We start from the raw sequence: 23833 nt of genomic DNA, 5'->3' as shown, positions 1-23833 counted from the left end.
GAAGAGAAGAGGAATGGCATCAGCTCTGGGCAACTTTTTCCTATGCACCTTCTTTTCAAAATAGAGAAGGGCTGCCATGATCAAGTGATGAGGGCCAAAAAAGTACCCCTCACACATTCTGAACAAAGCCTCCAACAGAATTCCTCTTCTCTGGGTCCAATGCTGGAGGGGATAAATATTATTCCTCAAAAGGGCATCAATGAGGAACATCCTTGGAGGGAGTTCCCCCCTCAACAGATATGGATTTCTGGAGACTCCTCCAGACAGAATATGCACCATCTCCAGCTGAGATGGATTGGCCAAGCTCTGAAGTCATCAAAATGGCTGGGCTCATATGGGATATGCAAGGCCTCAGCTATGTGACGAGCTCCCAAGATGCCATGTCTACCATCAATAGTGAAATTAATTAAGGTAGGATCCCTGACCTGTCGGGTAGTCATGGATTGATAGAAATCCATTGCTATTCTGGGGTAAAAGAAGTCTCGCGGGGTCAGAAGCTGCTCCATTCGATATCTTTGCAGCAATTGAAATGATCCTTCAAGCTTTGGGCGCAACTGAAAGGCAGCTGTGTCAAAACACAGCTCAGAATGGAATGGCCTAGCTCGGCAGTCCAAATTGCCTTCAATTGGAGGCTGAGTGAGCATTGGACGCCTGATTATCGCTTCTAGAGCTGGCTCAGATGGAATTTGTGGCTCAGGAGGCGGCGGCTGGCTTGCTTGAGGCTTCGCCGGCGGTGCTGGAGATGGCACAGGAGTGGGCTCTGGAGATGGAATAGGGGATTGAACAGGAGATTGCCCTGTCAAGTCGATGGGTTCCGAGCTTTCCACTCTAGCTCGCTTTTGCAGGGGCCGGCCCCAAGAGCTATCAGATATAGGGTAGATAATGCCCGCTTGAAGTAGCTTCAGCACTTCAGCTCGCACAACCTCTTGTAGATGAGGATTCAATCTTCTTTGAAATTGACAAATTGGCTTAGCTTCCTCCTCCATATATATATGATGTGTGCAGACTAAAGGACTAATGCCTTTCAAATCAGATATTTGCCATCCTATAGCTTTCTTACACCTCTTGAGAACTTCCAGTAAACACTTCTCTTGATGACTGGTCAAAGATGAAGATATTACAACAGGACATTTATTATTGTCTTCAAGATATGTATATTTCAGCTCTGTAGGTAGAGGCTTCAAATTAAGTTTTGGGACCTCTTTTTCAGCATCTGCTCCCTCTTCTTCATTGAACAAAGGTAGAATCTCTTCTATCCTCCTCCAACTTTGTAAAGTAACAAGCTCATTAGGAGGTTCAGACAAACTTTCCTCACAATCCGCAAAACTTTCATTCAGCTTATCTTGCATATTCTGATTGCAGTGCTCCTCTACTAGAGTGTCAATAATACACACTTCCTCTGGACCCTCTTCTTCTTCCGGAGTGATTTGCTTTTTAGACATATAAAAAATGTTGAGATCAAGTGTCATATTGCCAAAAGTGAGTTGCATGAGCCCATTCCTACAATTGATGATTGCATTTGAGGTAGCAAGGAATGGCCTTCCCAGGATGATAGGAACTAAATTAGCTTCCTTTACAGTAGGATCCGTATCAAGAACAATAAAATCCACTGGATTGTAGAAGTTATCAACTTGAACCAAGACATCCTCAATTACTCCCCTGGGAATTTTTACTGACCTATCTGCTAGAGATAGAGTGATTGTTGTTGGCTTCAACTCACCAAGTCCCAATTGCTTATAGACAGTATATGGAAGCAAATTCACACTAGCTCCCAAGTCTAATAAAGCTTTCTCCACTACCTTTCCTCCAATGATGACTGAAATGGTAGGACTTCCCGGATCTTTATACTTCAAAGGAGACTTACACTGTAAGATTGCACTTACTTGCTTAGTCAAGAAGGCTTTCTTAGTTACAGTCAACCCTCTTTTGATAGTACACAAGTCCTTTAGGAATTTTGCATAGGTTGGAACTTGCTTAATCATATCCAATAGTGGGATATTGACTTTAACTTGTCTCAATACTTCAATAATTTTAGCTGCATTTCTAACCCCCTTCTTCCCATGCAATGCTTGAGGAAAAGGTGGAGAAGTTGATTTTTTCAGCATTTCTTCCTTCAGAAGTTCCTTCTCTGGATTTAGATTCATTGTTGACTCATTTTCCTCTTTCTTTTCATTGCTCTCTCCCTTTTTGTCTTCCTCCTCCTCCTTCATTGTCTCTGTCTCTTCAACAGGTGGCCTAGGTGGTGGCTATTCAATTTTCTTACCACTCCTCAGAGTGATCAAGGCTTTGACATCTTTCATCTGTGATGATTCTCCCTCATGGCTTTCCAGTTCATGGACACCCTTGGGATTTTGGTTGGGTTGAGAAGGAAATCTTCCCTTTTCTTGCACTGTATTCAAATTTGTAAGCCTTGATATTGAGTATTGGAGATTATCCATCCTTTTGTTCAGAGTATTCTCTACTCTGTTAATTCTTTGATTAAGTTGGGTATTGATGGCTTTATGTTCTCCAACAAAATCTCCCACTACCTTGTTGAGATTCAAAATGGCTTGTTCAAGACTTGAAGATTGTTGAGATGGTTGATCTGGCTGTTGGTATTGAGGTGCTCTAGGCTTCCATGAGAAATTTGGATGATTCCTCCAACTTGAGTTGTAAGTGTTTCCATAGGGTGCATTGTTATTGGGCTTGAATTGTCCAACAACATTTGCTTGCTCTCCAAACATTTCTCTTTCAACTGCAATTGTAGGGCATTCCTCCACCAAGTGTTCATATGATTGACAATTAGGACATAGCTTCACTTGTACTGGTGATTCAGCAACAGCTTGCACTTCATGTACCTTTTTCAGTTCCAGATCCTCCAATCTTCTTGTCATAGCTGCAAACTTTGCGTTTGTATCATCTTCCTCTTTCAAGGTGTACATCCCAGCCTTAGCATTGAAAATTTCATCCTCCCCACTTCTCCTTTGGTTGGTTCATCTCATCCCCTTGAAACTTCAGCTACATAATTCAAGAAATCCATAGCTTCCTCCGGATTTTTGCTCATGAAATCTCCTCCACACATTGTCTCTAGGAGTTGCTTCATTGGGGATGACATCCCATCATAAAAATAACTCACCAATAGCCAAGTATCAAAGCCATGGTGAGGACATGCATTAATAGCTTCCATATATCTTTCCCAACACTCATAGAATTTCTCATTCTCTTTAGCTGAGAAATTTGAAATTTGTCTTTTCAAGCCATTTGTTCTATGAGTGGAAAAGAACTTCTTAAGGAATTCAGCTTGTAAGTCAGTCCAAGTACGGATACTCCTCGGCCTTAAAGAATTAAGCCAAATTTTGGCTTTATCCTTTAAAGTAAAAGGAAATAACTTAAGCCTCATTAAATCAATTGAAGCTCCTCCCTCTTGGAATGTATTACAAACATCTTCAAATTCCTTAATATGTGCATAAGGATTCTCACTTTCCATCCCACGGAAAGCTGGTAGAAGTGAAACAATATATGGTCTGATCACTAGCTGCTCTGTAGGAGGTATTATACATGACGGTGCACTCATACGAGGTGGATGCATACGGTCCCTCATTGATCTGAATTCATTGAGATTGTCTTGACGATCTTGGTGACTATGCTGATCTTCAGGAGTAGTTTCCATGATATTCAAGCTCAATTCGAATTCCTTAGTATGAGGGGTATCACTTCTAACAAGCCTTCCTCCACTACCTCGTATCCACTTTGGCATACAAAACTAGTATCTATCTGAAACTAAGATGAAAATACAAGACAACAAAAGAAAACAGGGCTACAAATACAAAATAAAACTAAGCTGAATTTAAAAGCTAAATTTAGATTATGAATCAGTAAAACTAAAAAATGAAAGTTAGTAAGGTTAAAGAAACGTTACCTCACTTGTGATGAAAATCACAAGTACAATGAAATAGTATCACTATAACTTGACACCTTCCCCGGCAACGGTGCCATTTGATTCATGCCTAATTGGTGTCTCAGCTGATTCGTGTCCAGCTGGTGCTCCTTGATGGCGGGAGTAATCAACAAAATTTATAACCTACAACACCATGAACTAGGGTAGCAAAGAAAAAGCTACTATAGCATAGTGGCTCTAGGATCGTTCACTGGGAAGGGTACTCAAACTAAAAATGATACCAATTCAAAGTGAATTGGTGTTGTTTCATTTCAAGGTTAGCTTAAGAAATAAAACACAAACTTTGGTTGAAAAAGGTTTGGACTTAGATTAACAACACAGCAAGTGATGAAAATTACTTAAGAAGAAAAGCATTCCTTGGAGATTCAGGTATACAGGGGAGGTTCCTCATGCAATAGCATAGCTCCGGTTAGTTGGTTCAATTCCTCACATTAGAGAATTAACATAAAGTCAATTCTCTAACAGGTGCTGCACAAATGCATCCCTCAATTGGAATTCAGCTTTAATTCTCTCACTGATGCAACTTGCAATGGTTTGAGCCTCTCACTAGCCTTTACCATTCAAGGAGATCTTTAACCTTGGACTTCCTTTCACAAGCTCGCAAGAGATAACTAATGGATGTCTCCTTAGAGTCCAAAAGCTTACCAAGTGTTGGCAATTCTAGAAAATCCTACCTTTAAGTCACCTACCAGAGGCTCGCAAGGGGTAAACTAGTGCATCTCCATGGTTAAAGATCACTTGCCTTACCAAGTGTTGGCCTAGGTGACTCCAAGGCATTTTAAGTTAACTAAAAACGTAGAAACCATTCATGGGACACACTTTCTATTCATTCATAGCTGAAACCACAAAGCTTCTGATTCTTGCACTTGGGACCTTTCCCGGCAACCTTAACTCCAAGGAACTAAAAGGTTTAGTTACTCATTCTCTAGGGAAAACTCCTCAGAGAGTGCATAACTTAATAAATAAATAAATAAACACAATCAAAGTGAGAAGGTAAGGTAGAAAAGAGCTCAAGCTCTGTATATTACTTTCTTTCAAACTTACAAAAGGTTCAACACCCTCAGAACAAACTCCTCGGGCTATATTTATACCAAAATTACATTGATGGCTATTACTTGGATATTTTAGCCAAATTCCTAACTTAAAAGCTAAGGAATCCTATAATTGGTGGCTTACAAGGAGAATTTGGGCATTTAGGCAACAAAAATCTAATGAAAAATATCTCAAAGTGTCGGTTACAAATATCGGGAAGCACTAAGCACCATTTCGCAGGAGAAAAATGAGGTCTGCGAAATTTCGCAGGTGCATAAGAAGGGCTGCGAAATTTCTTTGCAGCAAAAGGCTGATCCAACACCTCTGCGAAGTTGACTTCCATCTTGTGGTGTTTGGCTTCCATCGCGGCGTGAAGCTTCAGGGGGAATCCATAGCACTGTACAAAAGTGTTGCGAAATCACTTCGCAACAAAAGGCTGATTCCGCAGCACTTTTCTGAATCCTTCCTTCAGCTTGGAGCAGTCAGCTTCTAAAGGCTGTACCTTTCTCTTTTTAGCTCTAAATTGCACACGGTTTAAAGCATTGGATTGTTGACATCCTAAGCTTTCAAATGACATATTGTATGCATAAATTGGACTTCGGGAAGTGCTCCAAAAGTGGCTGCAGTGACTGTCATCAAGAATGCTTCATGGCTGGATTCCCTTTGCTTCCCCTCCTTGCATTTCCACTTTGCTATGGCAAAAGTGCTTCAAAGCTTTGATTATTCATGCCTCTAAGCTTTCCATTGCTTGCCAAGGATTCCAAACAACTCTCCTCAATCTCATAATGCTTTGGTGATCAAAATACTAACAAAAACACCAAAACTTACACAATTTGATTAGAATTGATTGAAAGGGGCCTTAACATGCTAATTGGGTTAAAAGGCACTAACTACTACTCAAAAGTGTTTAAAAGGATTAATTACAAGTTATCAAATAGCATTTTTTGAGTAGTAATCAGCTCAAGGCACTAGATGTTCTCAACAACTCAAGGCCATGGATGACATGACCAACTCTAGGTTATAAGCTCAGAGCTTTAGATATTATGAATAGCTCAAGGTAGTGGTTGACATGAAAGAATTTGGGTCCTGAGCTTAGGCTCTAGAAGGTATGAACAACTCAGGGTTGTGAATGATATAAACGACTTGGGATCTCGTGAGCTTAGGCCTGTAGATGCTATGAATTGCTCTAGGCTGTGGATGATTTGAACAATTCTATGTCATGAGCTCAAGCTAGTAGATGCTATGAAGAATGACTCTGGGCTGTGAGCTCAAGCCTCTAGATGCTATGAACATCTCAGGACGGTAATTAACATGAACGACTTTAGGTAGTGAGTTGAAGACTCTAGATGCTACTAACAAGTTAGGGTTGTGGATAGCATGAATGACTTTAGGTCATGGCCTTAGGCCTCTAGATTCTGTGAACACCTCAAGCCTATGGTTGACATCAAAGAGTCCTAGTCGTGAACTTAAGGCTTTAGAAGTTATGCACAACTTAAGGTTATCGATGACAAGAAAGACTTTGGGTCATGAACTGAGGGCTCTAGATGCTATACACAAGTTAGGGTTGTCAATGACATGAAAGACTCTAGGTTGAGAGCTTAGGGCTCTAGATACTATGAACGGCTCAAGGCTGTGGTTGACATGAACGACTTTGGATCATGAGATTAAGGCTTTAGATGCTATGAACAACTCTAGGCTATGGATGACATGATCTAATTTAAGTCATGAGACCAAAGCTCTAGATGCTATAAAAAGCTTAGAGTTGTGGATGTTATGAACGACGTAAGATCCCATGAGCTCAAACCTCTAAACACTATGAACTTCTCATGGTTGTGGATGATATGAATGATTATGCATCATGAGTTAAAGCCTCTAGATGATATGAATTGCTAAGAGTAGTGCATGACATTAACGACTCTAGGTTATGAGCTCAAGGTTGTAGATGCTATTAAAAACTTAAGGCTCTGGATAAGATGAATAACTCTGGTTCATTAGCACATGCCTCTAGATTCTATGAACAACGCAAGGTTGTGGTTGATAAGAAATACTCTATGTCATGAGCTCAAGGCTCTAAATGCTATGTATAACTTAAGGTTGTTGATGACATGAAAGACTTTAGGTCATGAGTTCAAGGCTTTAGATGTTATGAACATCTCAGGGTTGTGGTTGATATGAACGACTCTAGGTCGTGAGCTCAAGGCTCTAGATGCTATGAATAGCTCAGCGTTATGATTAACATGAATGACTTTGGGTCGTGAGCTCTTGACTCTAGATACAATGAACAACTCATGGTTGTAATTGTTGTGAATGACTCTAGGTCATGAGCATAAGGTTCTAGATGCCATTAACAACTCAGGGTTATGGATGACATGAATGACTCTAGGTCATAAGCTCAAGCCTCTAGATTATATGAACAACTCAAGGTTATGGTTGACATGAAAGACTCTGAGTCGTGAGTTCAAGGCTCTAGATGGTATGTACAACTTAAGGTTGTCGATGACATGAAAGACTTTGGGTCGTGAGCTTAGGGCTCTACATGGTATATACAAGTCTAGGTTGTGAGCTTAGGGCTCCTGATACTATAAACAACTCAGGGTTGTGGATGACATGAACGATTCTAGGTCGTGAGTTTAAGGCTCTAGATGCTATGAACAACTCAAAGTTGTAGATGACATGCTTTACTCTGGGTCATGATCTTAGGACTCTAGATGCTATGAACAACTTAGAGTTGTTGATTATATGTGCGACTCAGGATCATGTGAGCTTAGACCTCTTGATGTTATGATCCGCTTAGGGTTGTGGATGATATGAACGATTCTGCGTCATGAGCTCAAGCCTCTAGATGCTATGAACTACTCAGGGCTATGGAGGATATGACTGACTCTAGGTTTTGATGTCAAGGCTCTAGATGCTATGAATAGATCAGGGTTGTGGTTGACATGAACGACTCTAGGTCGTGAGCTCAATGTGCTAGATGCTATGAAAAACTCAAGGTTATGGATGACATGAATCATTTTGGGCTATGAGTTTAGGGCTTTAGATTCTATGAACAGCTCAAGGTGGTGGTTGACATGAAAGACTCTAGGTGCTTAGCTTAGGGCTTTAGATGCTATGAATTGTTCTAGGTTGTGGATGATATGAATGATTCTGTGTCATGAGCTCAAGCCTCTAGATGTTATGAACTGCTCTGAGCAGTTACATGAACGACTCCGAGTCATGAGATCAAGGCTCTAGATGCTACTAACAAACAAGGGTTGTGGATGACATAAATGATTTTAGGTCTAGGGATCAGGCCTCTATATTTTATGTAAAGCTCGAGGTTATGGTTAATGTAGGACCTCTGATGCTACCGATTCTCCTAAAAGTAGTCGCTGTTAGGAAATGCGCATACCTTAGCCTTATAGTGCATTCACCCAAGCGCCCATGGCAAACACAAGAGGAGTTGATGGACACGGCCAACCCTCCGATCTGCCAACAATCTCCCTCCCAGCGACACCCCTGGGGTTCGAACCTGTGACCTCGGCTCTGATACCACTTGTAGGACCTGAGGCGCTACCAACTCTCCTAAAAGCAATCGCTATTAGGAAATGCACATACCCTAGCCTTATAGTGCATTCACCCAAGCGCCCATGGCAAACACAAGAGGAGTTGATGGACACGGCCAACCCTCCAATCTGCCAACAGTTAACATGCAAGACTCCTAGTTATGAGCTTAGAGATTTAGATGTTATGCATAACCTAAGGCTATGTGAAATACTCTAAGTCATGAGTTGAGGGCTCTAGATGCTATACATAGGTTGGTTACTACTGAAAAAATATTATTTTATAGCTTGTAATTAACTCTTTTAAACACTTTTGAGTAGTAGTTATTACCTTTTAACTCAATTGGCATGTTAAGGACCCTTGCAATCATTTCTAATCAAATTGTGTTAAGTTTTGGTGTTTTTGATAGCTTTTTTTATCACCAAAGCAATCCAAGAATGAGGGAGATCTTTGTATAGTTCATGGCAAAGCAAGTTGAAGCTCAAATTCATGAAGAAACTAAGCTTTTGAACTTTATAACCCTTTGCCAAAGCCAAACAAGGATGCAAGGAGGAAAATCACAGAAGAAATCAACCATCCAGCAATTTTGCAAGTTGTGGAATTCAACTTGCGAAATTTTCGCAACTTGCGAAATAGGAAGAGGAAAGGAATCGCTGTAGGACAGAAAGCTGATAAGTTGTAGGACCATTTCGCAACTTGCAAAATGGACAATTTCAACTTGTGAAATCCACCTATAATCTGTTATATTTACGCACCGACTCCGTTTGATATTTATCTTCAAATATTTGTGTGTAAATTCCTATTTTCTCATTGTAACCCACCAATGACAAGTTTTCTTGGTTGGGAAGTTAGTAGGAGCGGTGAATAAACTCTCTTTATAATATCTATTGTAATTTTCTTTTAAAGGGAGATCTCTCAGGAGTTTTTCAAAGAGACAAACTTTTGTATAGTTTTTGAAGAAAGTAATACACAAAGCTCTGTTCTGCCTTACCTACTCATTTTGTCTTCTCTTTTATTTTTATTTCTAGCAAATCAAACTCCAAGGATGTTTTCCTAGAGGATGAGTGGCTAGGCTTTTTGTTTCTTGGAGTGAAAGAAGCTAGGTAAGGTTCCGAATGCAAAAGTGGAAGTTTCGTTATTTCAGTTTTTAATGAAGAGAAAGTGTGACCCGTTAATGGTTTTTATCTTTTTAGTTAACTTAGAATCCCTTAAAATCACATGGGCCAACACTTGGTAAGGCAAGTAGACTCCGTCCATAAAGATCCACTAGTTTACCTCTTGCGAGCCTCTAGGAGGTGGTTTAAAGGTAGGATTATCTAGAATAACCAACACTTGGTAAGCTTTTGGAATCCCAGGAGACATCCATTAGTTATCTCTTGCCAGCTTTTGACAAGTAATCCAAGGTTAAAGATCACCCTGAATGGCCAATACTAAGTGAGAGGTATGAACCATTGCAAGATGATTTAGTGATAGGGATTTAGTGTTTGAAACCATTAAGGGGAAGCATTTGTACTACACTGGTTCGGGAAATAACTATATGTTAAATCCCCAATGCGAGGAAAAGATTCAATGACCGGAATCTCCCTTTTTGTATAAGGAACCTGAGCCTAGTGATCTAAAACTCCAAGAAGCACTTTTCTTTGTAAGTAATTTCAGTTACTTTATTTTTTGTTTCGCTTAAAACCAACCTTTCAAACATACTTATTGATTCGCTCCCAATTGGTGTCTCAGTTGATTCATGTCCATCTGGTGCTCTTTGATTGAGAGAGTAATCAACAAAATTTATAACCTATATCACCATGCATTAGGATAGCTTAGCTAATATAGCATAGTGGCTCTAGGATCGTTCTCTAGGAAGGGTTTTCAACTCACAACCGATACTAATTCAAAGGTAAATTGGTGCTTTTTTATTTCAAGGTTAGCTTAAAAAATAAAACATAAACTTTGGTAAAATGAGGTTTTGTTTCAAGCTAACAAAAAGGAAAGTAATAGAAATTATTTATGAAGAAAAACATTCCTTGGAGGTTTGGGTTCACAGGGGAGGTTCCTTATGCAAAAACAGAGCTCCAGTCATTTGGTTCATTTCCTCGCATTAGAGAATTAACATATAGTCAATTCTCTAACCGGTGTTGTACAGATGTAACCTTTAAATGGATTTCAGCTCTAATTCCCTCACACTGATGCAACTTGCAATGGCTCGTGCCTCTCACCTAGAATTTGCCATTCAAGGTGATCTTTAACCTTGGATTTCCCTTCTCAAGCTCGCAAGAGATAACTAATGGATGTCTCCTTGGAGTCCAAAAGCTTACCAAGTGTTGGCAATTCTAGAAAATCCTACCTCCAAGTCACTTCCCAAAAGCTCGCAAGAGGTAAACAAGTGCATCTCCATGGACGGAGATCACATGCCTTACCAAGTGTTGGCTCAAGTGAATTGAAGGTGTTTTAAGTTAACTAAAAACATAGAAATCATTAAAGGATCACTTTCTCTTCATTAATGGCTGAAACCACAAAGCTATTAATTCTTGCACTTGGAACCTTTCCCGGCAACCTTAGCTCCAAGGAACTAAAAGTCTAGCCACTCATTCTCCAAGGAAACTTCCTCAGAGCTTGTTTGGCTAGTGAGAAAAAGAATGAGAAAACAAAAATATATATGAAAAACAGAGCAAGTGCTCTGTGAAATATATTTCTTACAAAGTTATACAAAGGATGCGTTTTTAGAACAAGCTTTCCAAAGATGCCTTTAAAGAAAATACAACTATATATAAGAGGTTATTCACCCTTTGTTCTTACTTACAAACTAAGGAATCCTATGATAGGATTACAAGGAGAGTTTGGGGATTTAGACATCAAATATCTAAAGCAAAATATCTCAAAATGTAGGTCGGAATTATCAGGAAGCTTTAGGAGAACACCGCGGCACTGTGCGAAATTCCGGGTAATCTGAAATGTCGGCCGCAGATTCTCTCTGGGTGAGTGCTATCAAAGAATCTAGACATGTCTGACCGGGGAAGTTGAAACGCCTCCTCTCCCATCCGGAGTCAGGCGCCAGATGTGAATTATCCGGAGTAGATGGAACATCGGCCGGACAGAATTCCTACCCGGGTGGAATGAGCTATGCCTGCGCGCCGCAATGCTATCCGGAGAAACTCCATCCGGATTTCCTCAGGGGACATGCGCCGCCATGCTATCCGGTCACTCGCGAACATCACACTCTGGATGATAGCATATCCTATCCGGATATGTTGTCCGGATGGAAAACATTTACTAAAGTGAGCAAACCTTGCTACAGCCCACGTTCCGTCACTCTCCAATCGTGTGTCCGGACGACCTGTCCGGACATCTTTTGCCATGGATTCCAAAGAACTCTCCTCAATCTCGGGTTTCTTTGGTGACCAAAAAGCTATCAAAACACCAAAACTTAACACAATTTGATTAGAATTGATTGCAAGGGTCCTTAATATGTTAATTGGGTTAAAATGTGATAACTACTACTCAAAAGTGTTTAAAAGAGTTAATTACAAGCTATCAAATAGCACTTTTTGAGTAGTAATCACTCCCCCCAACCGACATATTGCTAGTCCCTTAGCAATGAAGGAGAGAAAAATAAAAATAAACAATACTATAATTTACAACATCATGCTGATCAAAAAACAATTTTCAAGTGGCATGATGATCTAACTCTCACATGGAACATTAAAGAAATAAAACTCAAACTTCAACAAGAGTTATCAAATAACTTGTCTAATCACAATTCTTAAAGAGAAGGCATTATGCAAATTTAAGCTTTAAAAGAGTTTCCACTCCCAAAAGGCTAAACCTTACTCTTCCACAAAAATCTAAGTGTTATTTATTAGTTTCCGAATATAGTATGTTGAACTAATCTCTCCCCCCAACCTAGTTCTTTTTCAAAGCTTAGCAAATTGATCAACCTCCAATAGGCTAAGAACACACCTCTTGTTTCACAATTTTTTTCATTGTAGGAGTACAAGACTTAAAGGTATCTTTTCTAACTTGTCCATGTAACGGGGGTCCATCGATGACTCCCAACCAATTAAGGTTTAGGTCATCAAGCTTTAAGGATCTTTCAACCACTAACTCCTCGGATTTTACCCCGGACTTTTGAGAATAAATTTTAATACCCAAGCACCTATAGTATGTTTGATTACTACTCAAAACGTGTTATTTTGTGGTTTGTAATTAGCTCTTTTAAACACCTTTGAGTAGTAATTATTACCTTTTAACTCAATTGGTGTTTTTGATAGCATTTTGCTGACCAAAGCAATTTAAGAATGAGGGAGAGCTGTATATAGTTCATGGCAAAGCTTTTGGAAGATCAAATTCATGAAGAAACCAAGCTTTGGAGCCTCATAGTCCTTTTCCTTAGTCGTTCAAAGTATGCAAGGAAAAATCAATGGAGAGAGGAAAACAGAGTGAAGAAAATAGAGGACAGCAGTCAGTCCTTCGCACTTTTGGAGCACTTCCTGAAGTCCATTTTATACATTCTATATACCATTTCAAAGCTCAAGAAGTCAAAAATTCAATGCTTTAAACCGTGTATGATTTGGAGCTGAAATGAGGAAGATATGGCCTTCGGAAGACAACTGCATCAAGTTGAGGGACAATTTCGCACCTTGCGAAATTGAAACTTCAACATGCGAAACTGGGATATTTGTGCCGACTCTTTTTCTTATGATATTTTTGTGTCTAAATTTCCATTTTCTCCTTGTATTCAGCCACTCATGTAATTCCTTAGCTAGGAAGTATCCAAGGAAGGGTAAATTACCTTCTATATAACTCTCTTGTAAACACTAAAAAGTGACTCTCGGGGAGCTTTCTCCAGGAGACCAACTTATGTATATTTTACACTTAGTGAAATACAGAGATCTTTTTTTGCTTTCTTTTTCTCTCTACTATTTTCATTTTCTTGGAAGCCAAACAACCTCTGAGGATGTTTTACCAGAGGATGAGAGGCTAAACCTTTAGTTTCTTGGAGTAAGGGAAGCTAGGTGAAAAGTCCAGATGCAAAGGTGGAAAACTCTCGTGCATTAAATATAGGTAGTTGGAGTTCATAAATGGCTTTTAAATCTAAGTTTTGCTTTAAATCCCTTTGAATCACTTTGAATGCCCAATACATGGTAAGCTTTAGGTCTCTGTGGATACTTATTACTAGATCCATATCAGACCATTAGTTATCATGTACGAGCCATTAGAAAGTGCTCAAGTGAAGACCCATAGAGTCTAAAGCATTAATGGAACTTGACTACCACTTCTATTAACTTTTTATGGATTAAATCTTCATTGTTAAACCTATACAATTTGGGAACAACCATCCTTTATGTTGTTGTCCCCAATGCGAAAAGAAAATCCGGAATTTCCCACTTTGCATTCTGAACTTGATCCTAGCAACCTGTAGCTCCAGGAACTTTCTTTCTTTCATTTCTACTAGTTCTATATTAGTTTAGTTCCAAACATCACTTTCAAAACAAATTTTATTTTCTTTTAAACTTTAAGTTTATGACAAAGGAATCATCAGACTCAATTTCTAATCTATAGTCTATCACTGGTAGAGTGAAACCATCCTGAGTTGACCCTAGAGCTGCTATACTATAGTAGCTTTGCTACGCCAGTATAAGGTCATAGGATTTATAAATATTTTTTATTAAAATACTCAATTGGGCATGAATCAATGTTAAACTCCACCTATCCCCTTGTAACGAGCATTGAGGTCGATGACTCCCAACAATGAAGTTTAGGGCACCAGGTTTTAAAGATTTTCACATATACCCTCAGACCTTATCGGGTTTCAAGGCAAGCAAACATTTTTCTTTCTTTCTTTTTTTCAAAGACTCATTGGCCTTTTATAAGGTGTCCAACACTATTAAATGAGGTCAAAGGTACAAGTCTAAAATTTTCCTAAGTCAAGAGGGAATAGTTTTTCATCTATAATCGGAAACCTAGTGTGACAGTGTGTGAATAGCTTAAAGTGGAAGGACTAAGGTTAAATTCAATAGAAACTTCAACAATTCATCAACTTTAGTAAGCATAATACAAACTCTAAGTCAAGTAAAAAGACAAAATTCAATTTCTCCTTTCTCATTTTGAAAATTTTTCCTTAATAACCATGGAGAGTAGAATAAAACTTAAAAAATTTTAAAATTAAGCAAAAAGCAACTAAATTACCAAAATAACTTAGCATTAATAACTATACTTACTTCCTCAACTCTCCCCCCAACCAAGCTGAACATTGTCCTCAATGTGACAAAAGCGATTGAAAAATATGGAGGAGGAAGTGGTACCTCCTGAGTGACGTGGAGTGAGGCTGTGGAAATGATGGCTCAGCTGCCTCTCCTGTAGAAGGCTCCGGATGAGGTGGGAATGGTATGCTCAGGAGCTGATGTACTGCCAAGATGATGCTGAATCTGCCTCAGGATGGCAGTGTGCTGGCCTGAGTGGCAAGAATATGCTTCTGCTTTTAATCATTCAAAAAGATTAAGTTAGTTACAATTTACATAATTTCAAGACCTAAAATTACAATAAATTAATTTACAAAACTCAAAAATTAACATATTTAACAAAATTATGGACTTTGATGAAACCAAGTCCATCTAACCCTTCTCTGATCAGGCTTTTTGTGGCTCAAGGAGGTTGATTTCCTCCTTTTCTGGTTTGAACGGCTCAATGAATGGCTTGAGGCGATGACCATTAACTCTAAAGGTGTCTATGCCATTGGAATTTAGTAATTCCACCACTCCATTGAGATGTACTTGGTGAATAATGAAAGGACCTATCCACCTTGACTTGAGCTTCCCTGGAAAGATATGGAGCCTTGAGTCATAGAGTAGGACTCTCTGTCCTTTCCGCAATTCTTTGTCGGAGATTAGTTGATCATGCCACTTCTTCATCCTCTATTTTGCAACTTTGGAATTGATGTAAGCATCATTTCTTAATTCCTCCATCTCATTAAGGTCTAAGCACCTCTTTGCCCCAGCTCTGATCAAGTCCGTGTTCAACCTCTTGATTGCCCACCAAGCCTTACATTCAATTTCCACAGGGAGGTGGCAGGCTTTTCCATAAACGACATAATAGGGAGACATACCAAGAATAGTCTTATAAGCTGTTCTATATGCCCATAATGAATCATGTAGCTTAATAGACCAATCTTTTCTGCTTGTAATCACCACTTTCATCAGTATGTTTTTATTTCCCTGTTTGCTAGCTCCACTTGCCGGAAGTTTGAGGATGATAAGGTGTAGCTACCTTATGCTTCACTCCATACTTAGCTAATAGGGTTTCAAAAGGTTTGTTGCAAAAATGAGTACCTCCATCACTGATTATGGCCTTGGCACCCCAAATCTCGAGAAGATGTTCTCCTTAAGAAATTTGAGAACCACCCTATGATCATTATGTTTACAGGGATTACCTCCACCCATTTGGAAACATAGTCCACCCCCACAATATATAAGAGTTACCAAAAGACAATGGGAAAGGTCTCATGAAGTCAATACCCCAAACATCAAAAGATCGACTATAAGGATGGGGTTCATGGGCATTTGGTTTCTTTTTGTAAGCTTCCCGAGTCTTTGGCATCTATACAACTCCTACACATGATGTGGGAATCTTTGAAAAGCGATGGCCAAGTAAACCCTAATTGCAAGACCTTCATGGCTGTTTTTGAGAGGCAAAGTGGCCTCACATGCATTCTCATGGCAGTGGCTAAGGATCCCTTGTGCTCTTCTTCAGGACACACTTCTTATGATCTGATCTGCACAATACTTGAAAGGAAGGTGATTACTACCAAAAAGTGCTATTTTTTAGACCTAATTATAATGGTTTTAAGCACCTTTGTGTAGTAATCATATTCATTTAACCCAATTAATTCATTAAGGTCCTTAGTAATTGGTTTTAACCATTTTGTGGCAAGTTTACATGTTTTTATCAACTTATGAATCAATTCAAGCATGCCAAATGATGGAGGAGCTACTTGGACAAGTTAAAGCAAGGATTTTGGAAGCTCAATTCATAAAGAACCAAGCTTTGGAGCTCCATAGCCCTTTGCCAAAGTCGTTCAAAGTATGCAAGGAAAGAACAATGGAGAAGAGGAAAACAGAGGACAGCAGCTGCATTCTTCCTTCGCACTTTTGGGGCACTTCCCGAAGTCAATTTCTACATGCTATATACCGTTTCAAAGCTCAGAAGTCAAGAATCCACGCTTCAAACCGTGTACAATTTGGAGTTGAAAGAGGAAGATATGGCTTCGGAAGACAATGCATCAAACCTTGCGAAATTTCGCAAGGTGAATTTCTCCTGCGAAATTTCGCAAGGGGATTTTCCTCATGGTGGGAAATTTTGCCATTCGCAACGTGCGAAATTTCGCAAGGAGGATTTAGGCACATTGCGAAAATGCCAAATTTCCTCTGTTTCTCCACGCACGCACCACCGACCTCCCATATATTTTTAGCTTGATATTTTCTCATGTAAATTCCTTTTGTAACCTTGTAATCAACCAATGAAAAGGTTGCTTTTGTAATAGCTCTTTTAATTTAGCTTGTTATTGTCTTTAAATAGAGGTGAAGAGCCTCAGATGAAAAAATCTTGTAACCTGTAACCTTAGAAATTATAAGAGCACTTTTGTTCATACGCTTCTTTTTCTCCTTTCTTTCTCATTTTCTTAGTAGCCAAACACCCTTGGAGGATGAAATCCCCAATGATGAGAGGCTAAAACCTTTTAGTTTCTTGAAGTAATGGATGCCTTGTGAAGCTCCCGTGTCAGGATGGAGATTTCCAAGCCATAAATGTAAGTAGCCGAGCATCATATATGTTTTCATTCAAAGTAAAGCTTTTAATCCCTCTGACTTGCTTTGAATGGCTAATACTTGATAACCTTTTAGTCTTAGTGGATTCTTATTGTTAGATCCACTGACGTTCATTAGTTATCTCCTATGAACCATTGTATTGCAAGTGGAGGAGATGTCCTATATCATTAAAGAGCATTATGAGGTTCAGCTACCCTTTTTGTAAGTTTTCCAGGACTAAAACTTAGTTGTTAAACTCATACCGGTTCGGGAAGTAAGCATCACCTTAGTTGCTTCCCCAACTCGAGGTGAAAAGTCCCAAAATCTCCATTTTTACACAGTGAGTTAAGCATGGCTATCCAAAGCTTTGAGAAACTTCTTTTTCCATCTTTTAACCTATTTTCATGTTAGTTTAGTTTACAACACCTTCATTTTTTTATGTTTTCATCTTAACCTAATTTTTATTAAGTTCACTCCATCCTCCGAACTTCACCAGTTAAAGTAAAAACCCTTCCTAGTGTTCGATCCTAGAGCCACTATGCTATAGTAGCTTTGCTACTTTAGTGTAAGGACGTTAGGTATAAATTTTGTTGATACCCTTACATGCCAAGCTACCAAGAGTCGGGTTATCAGAAGGGTTCTTCCCAATAATAAGCATGAATCTTTGCAAAGAAGTGCTTCCTGTCTTGCGTTTTCCACTCACTTGGAACTTCACCAGTAACCAAATAGTTAGCAATATGAGCATACCAAGGAGCTTTCTCTAGCAACATAAGTGATTCCTCAGGAAAGTCATCATTAATAGGTAATACATGAGAATTATGTGTTATAGCCAACCTTGAAAGGTGATCAGCTACCACATTCTCCACCCCTTTCTTGTCTCTGATTTGGAGATCAAACTCTTGTAACAAAATAATCCATCTAATCAACCTTGCTTTTGCATCTTGCTTTGTCAATAAATACTTCAAGGCCGATTGGTCAGTGAAAACAATGATGAAAGACCCTACCAAATAAGCACGAAACTTGTCTAAAGCAAACACCACAGCTAACAATTCTTTCTCTGTAGTTGTGTAGTTTCTTTGAGCCTTGTTCAATGTTTTGCTTGCATAGTAGATCACATAGGGCTTCTCACCTTCTCTTTGGCCAAGTACAGCTCCTATAGCAAAGTCACTGGCATCACACATTACTTCAAAGGGTAATTGCCAGTTAAGAGCCCTTACTATTGGAGCGGTTATCAAAAATTGCTTCAATTGATCAAAACTCTTTTGACATCTCTCATCCCAAACAAACTTGGCATCCTTAGCTAAAAGTTCACAAAGAGGCCTTGAAAGCTTAGAGAAATCTTGTATAAATCTCCTATAGAACCCTGCATGGCCAAGAAATTGCCTTACTCCTTTTACAGTGGTTGGGGATGGCAATTTGGCAATAAGTTCCACCTTTGCTTTATCAACTTCAATGCCTTTCTCGGAGATGATATGGCCAAGGACAATTCCTTGATGTACCATAAAATGGCATTTCTCCCAGTTGAGCACCAAGTCTTTTTCAATGCATCTTTTAAGAACCGCTTCCAAATTTACTAAGCATTCTTCAAATGTACCTCCATATATGGTGATATCATCCATGAAAACCTCCATAATTCGCTCCACCATATCACTGAAGATACTAAGCATACATCTTTGGAATGTTGCAGGTGCATTGCATAAACCAAAAGGCATTCTTCTGTAGGCATATATTCTAAACGGACATGTGAAAGTGGTCTTCTCCTGATCTTCAACATCAATTTCAATTTGGAAATACCTTGGGTACCCGTCCAAGAAACAATAGAAAGGATGGCCAAAGACTCTCTCCAGCACCTGATCAATAAACGGGAGTGGAAAATGATCTTTCCTTGTCACAGCATTCAATTTCCTGTAGTCAATACACACCCTCCAGCCTGAAGTGAGGCGTGTAGCAATTTCCTCTCCTTTTTCATTCTGAACCACAGTAATACCTGACTTCTTTGGTACCACTTAAGTAGGACTCACCCAAGGGCTGTCAGATATGGGATAAATAATACCCGCTTGAAGTAGCTTCAGTACCTCAGTTCACACCACTTCTTGTAAATGAGGATACAATCTTCTTTGAGGTTGACGAATTGGTTTAGCTTCTTCCTCCATATATATGTGATGTGTACAAACCAAAGGACTGATTCCTTTCAAGTCAAATATTTGCCATCCTATTGCTTTCTTGCACCTCTTAAGAACTTCAAGTAGAGAAATCTCCTGATGACCGGTAAGAGATGAAGATATAACAACAAGACATTGGTTATTTTCTTCCAGGTATGTATATTTTAACTCCATGGGCAGAGGTTTCAAATTGAGCTTCGGGAATTCTTCTATTACATCATCTTGTCCCTCCTCTTTATTGAATAAAGGTAGGATCTCTTGGTTCCTCGTCCAACCTTGTAGAGTAGCAAGCACATCAGTGGGTTCAGACAACCCTTCTTCAAGATCTTCAAGACTTTCATTCAACTCGTCTTGCATATTCTGATCACAATGCTCCTCTACTAGAGTGTCAATCATGCATACCTCTTCTGGACCTTCTTCTTCTTCTGGGGTAATCAGCTTCTTTGACATATGAAAGATATTAAGCTCAAGTGTCATGTTGCCAAAAGTAAGTTGCATAAGTCCATTCCTAAAATTTATGATTGCATTTGAAGTAGCAAGAAATGGCCTTCCAAGGATGATAGGAACACAATTAGCTTCCTTAACTAAAGGATCAGTATCAAGAACAACAAAATCTACTGGATAGTAGAAATTATCAACTTGAACTAAAACATCCTCAATTATCCCCCTTGGAATTTTCACTGACCTATCAGCTAAAGATAGAGTGATTGATGTTGGCTTTAATTCACCAAGTCCCAATTGCTTATAAATAGAGTATGGTAGCAAATTCACACTTGCTCCCAAATCTAACAAAGCTTTTTCCACTACCTTTCCTCCAATCATAACTGAAATGGTAGGACATCCCGGATCTTTGTACTTCAAAGGAGATTTGCATTGTATGATGGCACTCACTTGTTCAGTCAAGAGGCTTTCTTATTCAAAGTCAACCCTCTTTTGATAGTACAGAGGTCCCTTAGGAACTTTGCATATGTTGGAACTTGCTTAATCATGTCCAGCAATGGAATGTTGACCTTCACTTGGCTCAATACTTCAAGGATTTCTTATGCATTTTTTATCCCCTTTTTCCCATTCAAAGCTTGAGGAAAAGGTGGAGATGTGCATTTCTTCATCAATTCTTCCTTAATAAGCTCTTTCTCCGAATTTGCATTCATTGTTGAATCACAGTCCTCCTTCCCTTCACTAATATCTTTCTTTTTTCCTTTCATTTCCTCCCTCTTCTTTGTCTCTTCTTCTTCCTTCTCTTCAACATATGGCTTGGGTGTTGGTGACTCAACCTTTTTACCACGCCTTAGAGTGATCAAGGCTTTAACATCTCTCACCTGTGAAGATTCTCCCTCATGAGTTTCCACTTCATGGATACCCTTAGGGTTTTGGTGAGGTTGAGAAGGAAATCTACCCTTCTCTTACACTGTGTTCAAATTAATGAGCCTTGAGATCGACTATTGGAGATTATCTATCTTCTGAGATAAGTCATTTTGCATCCCATCCATCCTTTTATTCAAAGTATTCTCTACACTGTCAATTCTTTGACTCAGTTGAGAGTTGATGGATTTTTGGTCTCCAACAAAATCTCCCACAACCTTGCTGAGATTCACTATTGCTTGTTCAAGACTTGAAGCTTGTTGAGATGGTTGAGATGGTTGAGTCGGCTGTTGGTACTGAGGTGCTCTTGGCTTCCATGAAAAATTTGGATGATTCCTCCAACTTGAGTTGTAAGTATTGCCATACGAAGTATTGCTATTGGGCTTGAATTGTCCAATGACATTTGCTTGTTCTTCATACATTTCTCTAGCAACTGGAATTGTAGGGCACTCCTCCACCAAGTGTTCATAAGATTGACAAATAGAACATGGCTTTACTTGCACTGGTGTTTTAGCAACGGCTTACACTTCATGCATCTTTTTCAGTTCTAACTCCTCCACTCTTCTTGCCATAGCTGCAAATTTTGCTTTCATATTAATATCTTCATTCAAGGTGTACATCCCAGCCTTAGCATGAAGAGCATTTGGTTGAGACTTCATCCTTCCCACTTCTCCTCTGTGCGGTTCATCCCATCCCCTTGAGACTTCAGCTACATAACTCAAGAAATCCATAGCTTCCTCAAGATTCTTACTCATGAAATCCCCTCCACACATTGTTTCGAGGAGTTGCTTCATTGAGGAAGACATCCCATCATAGAAATAACTCACCAACAGCCATGTATCAAAGCCATGGTGAGGACAAGCATTAATGGCTTCCATGTATCTTTCCCAACACTCATAGAATTTCTCATTCTCTCTAGCTGAGAAGTTTGAAATTTGCCTTTTCAAGTTATTTGTTCTGTGGGTAGGAAAAAACTTCTTGAGGAATTCAGCTTGTAAATCAGTCCAAGAACGGATACTCCTTGGCCTAAAAGAATTAAGCCAAATCTTGGCCTTATCCTTTTAAGTAAAAGGAAATAGTTTAAGCCTCATCAGGTCGATAAAAGCTCCTCCCTCTCGGAATGTATTACAAACATCTTCAAATTCCTTGATATGGCATAGGGATTCTCACTTTCCATTCCATGGAAAGTTGGTAGAAGTGGCACAATATGGGGTCTGATCACTAGCTGCTCTGTAGGGGGCACTATACATGATGGTGCACTCATACAAGGTGGATGCATACAGTCCCTCATTGATCTGAATCCATTGGGATTGTCTTGATGACCTTGGTGACTATGTTGATCGTTAGGTGTAATTTCCTTGATGTTCAAGCTCAATTCCAACTCCTTGTTATGAGGTGTTTCAAGTTTAACAAGCCTTCCTCCACTATCTCGTATCCACTTTGGCATACACAACTAGTATCAACTTGTAAAAAAAACTAAAACAGAGGAAAACAAAAAAAGAACAAAACTACGAAAAAGAGTTCGCTTAACTAAAACTAAATTAAAAGTTATGCTAGAATATAAACAAGTAAAAGAAACAACTAAAAGAGTTAGTATAATGACAGAAAACTCACCAAAATTGTGATGAAAACCACAAGAACACTGAAATAATATCACTATGAAGTTGGCACCTTCCCCGGCAGCGGCGCCATTTGATTCGTTCCCAATTGGTGTCTCAGTTGATTCATGTCCAGCTGGTGCTCTTTGATTGAGAGAGTAATCAACAAAATTTATAACCTATATCACCATGCATTAGGATAGCTTAGCTAATATAGCATAGTGGCTCTAGGATCGTTTTCTGGGAAGGGTTTTCAACTCACAACTGATACTAATTCAAAGGTAAATTGGTACTTTTTCATTTCAAGGTTAGCTTAAGAAATAAAACATAAACTTTGGTAAAATGAGGTTTTTTTCAAGCTAACTAAAAAGAAAGTAATAGAAATTATTTATGAAGAAAAACATTCCTTGGAGGTTTGGGTTCACAGGGGAGGTTCCTTATGCAAAAACAGAGCTCCGGTCATTTGGTTCATTTCCTCACATTAGAGAATTAACATATGGTCAATTCTCTAACCGGTGTTGTACAGATGTAACCTTTAAATGGATTTCAGCTCTAATTCCCTCTCACTGATGCAACTTGCAATGGCTCGTGCTTCTCACCTAGCATTTGCCATTCAAGGTGATCTTTAACCTTGGATTTCCCTTCTCAAGCTCACAAGAGATAACTAATGGATGTCTCCTTGGAGTCCAAAAGCTTACCAAGTGTTGGCAATTCTAGAAAATCCTACCTCCAAGTCACTTCCCAAAAGCTCGCAAGAGGTAAACAAGTGCATCTCCATGGACGAAGATCACGTGCCTTACCAATGGTTGGCTCAAGTGAATTGAAGGTGTTTTAAGTTAACTAAAAACATAGAAATCATTAAAGGATCACATTTTCTCTTCATTAATGGCTGAAACCACAAAGTTATAAATTCTTGCACTTGGAACCTTTCCCGGCAACCTTAGCTCCAAGGAACTAAAAGTCTAGCCACTCATTCTCCGAGGAAACTTCCTCAGATCTTGTTTGGCCAGTAAGAAAAAGAATGAGAAAACAAAAATATATATGAAAAACAGAGCAAGTGCTCTGTGAAATATATTTCTTGCAAAGTTACACAAAGGATGCATTTTTAGAACAAGCTCTCCAGAGATGCTTTTAAAGAAAATTACAACTATATATAAGGGGTTATTCACCCTTTGTTCTTACTTACAGACTAAGGAATCCTATAATAGGTGGATTACAAGGAGAGTTTGGGGATTTAGACATCAAATATCTAAAGCAAAATATCTCAAAATGTCGGTCGGAATTATCAGGAAGCTTCAAGAGAACACCGCGGCACTATGCAAAATCCAGGTAATCTGAAATGTCGGTCGTGGATTCTCTCCGAGTAAGCGCTATCAAAGGATCCGAACATGTCTGACCGGGGAAGTT

The 23833-nt window shown here is 39.2% G+C and overlaps 1 pseudogene; it reads right to left on the bottom strand.

Annotated features, from left to right (window-relative positions):
* Positions 1-230: 230 nt before the first annotated feature.
* On the bottom strand, positions 231-19385 carry LOC117920452 (annotated as a pseudogene).
* Positions 19386-23833: the final 4448 nt, after the last annotated feature.

Source organism: Vitis riparia, chromosome 1 (assembly GCF_004353265.1).
Source record: "Vitis riparia cultivar Riparia Gloire de Montpellier isolate 1030 chromosome 1, EGFV_Vit.rip_1.0, whole genome shotgun sequence".
Lineage (NCBI taxonomy): Eukaryota > Viridiplantae > Streptophyta > Magnoliopsida > Vitales > Vitaceae > Vitis > Vitis riparia.
This window is presented reverse-complemented; position numbering and strand designations above follow the sequence as displayed.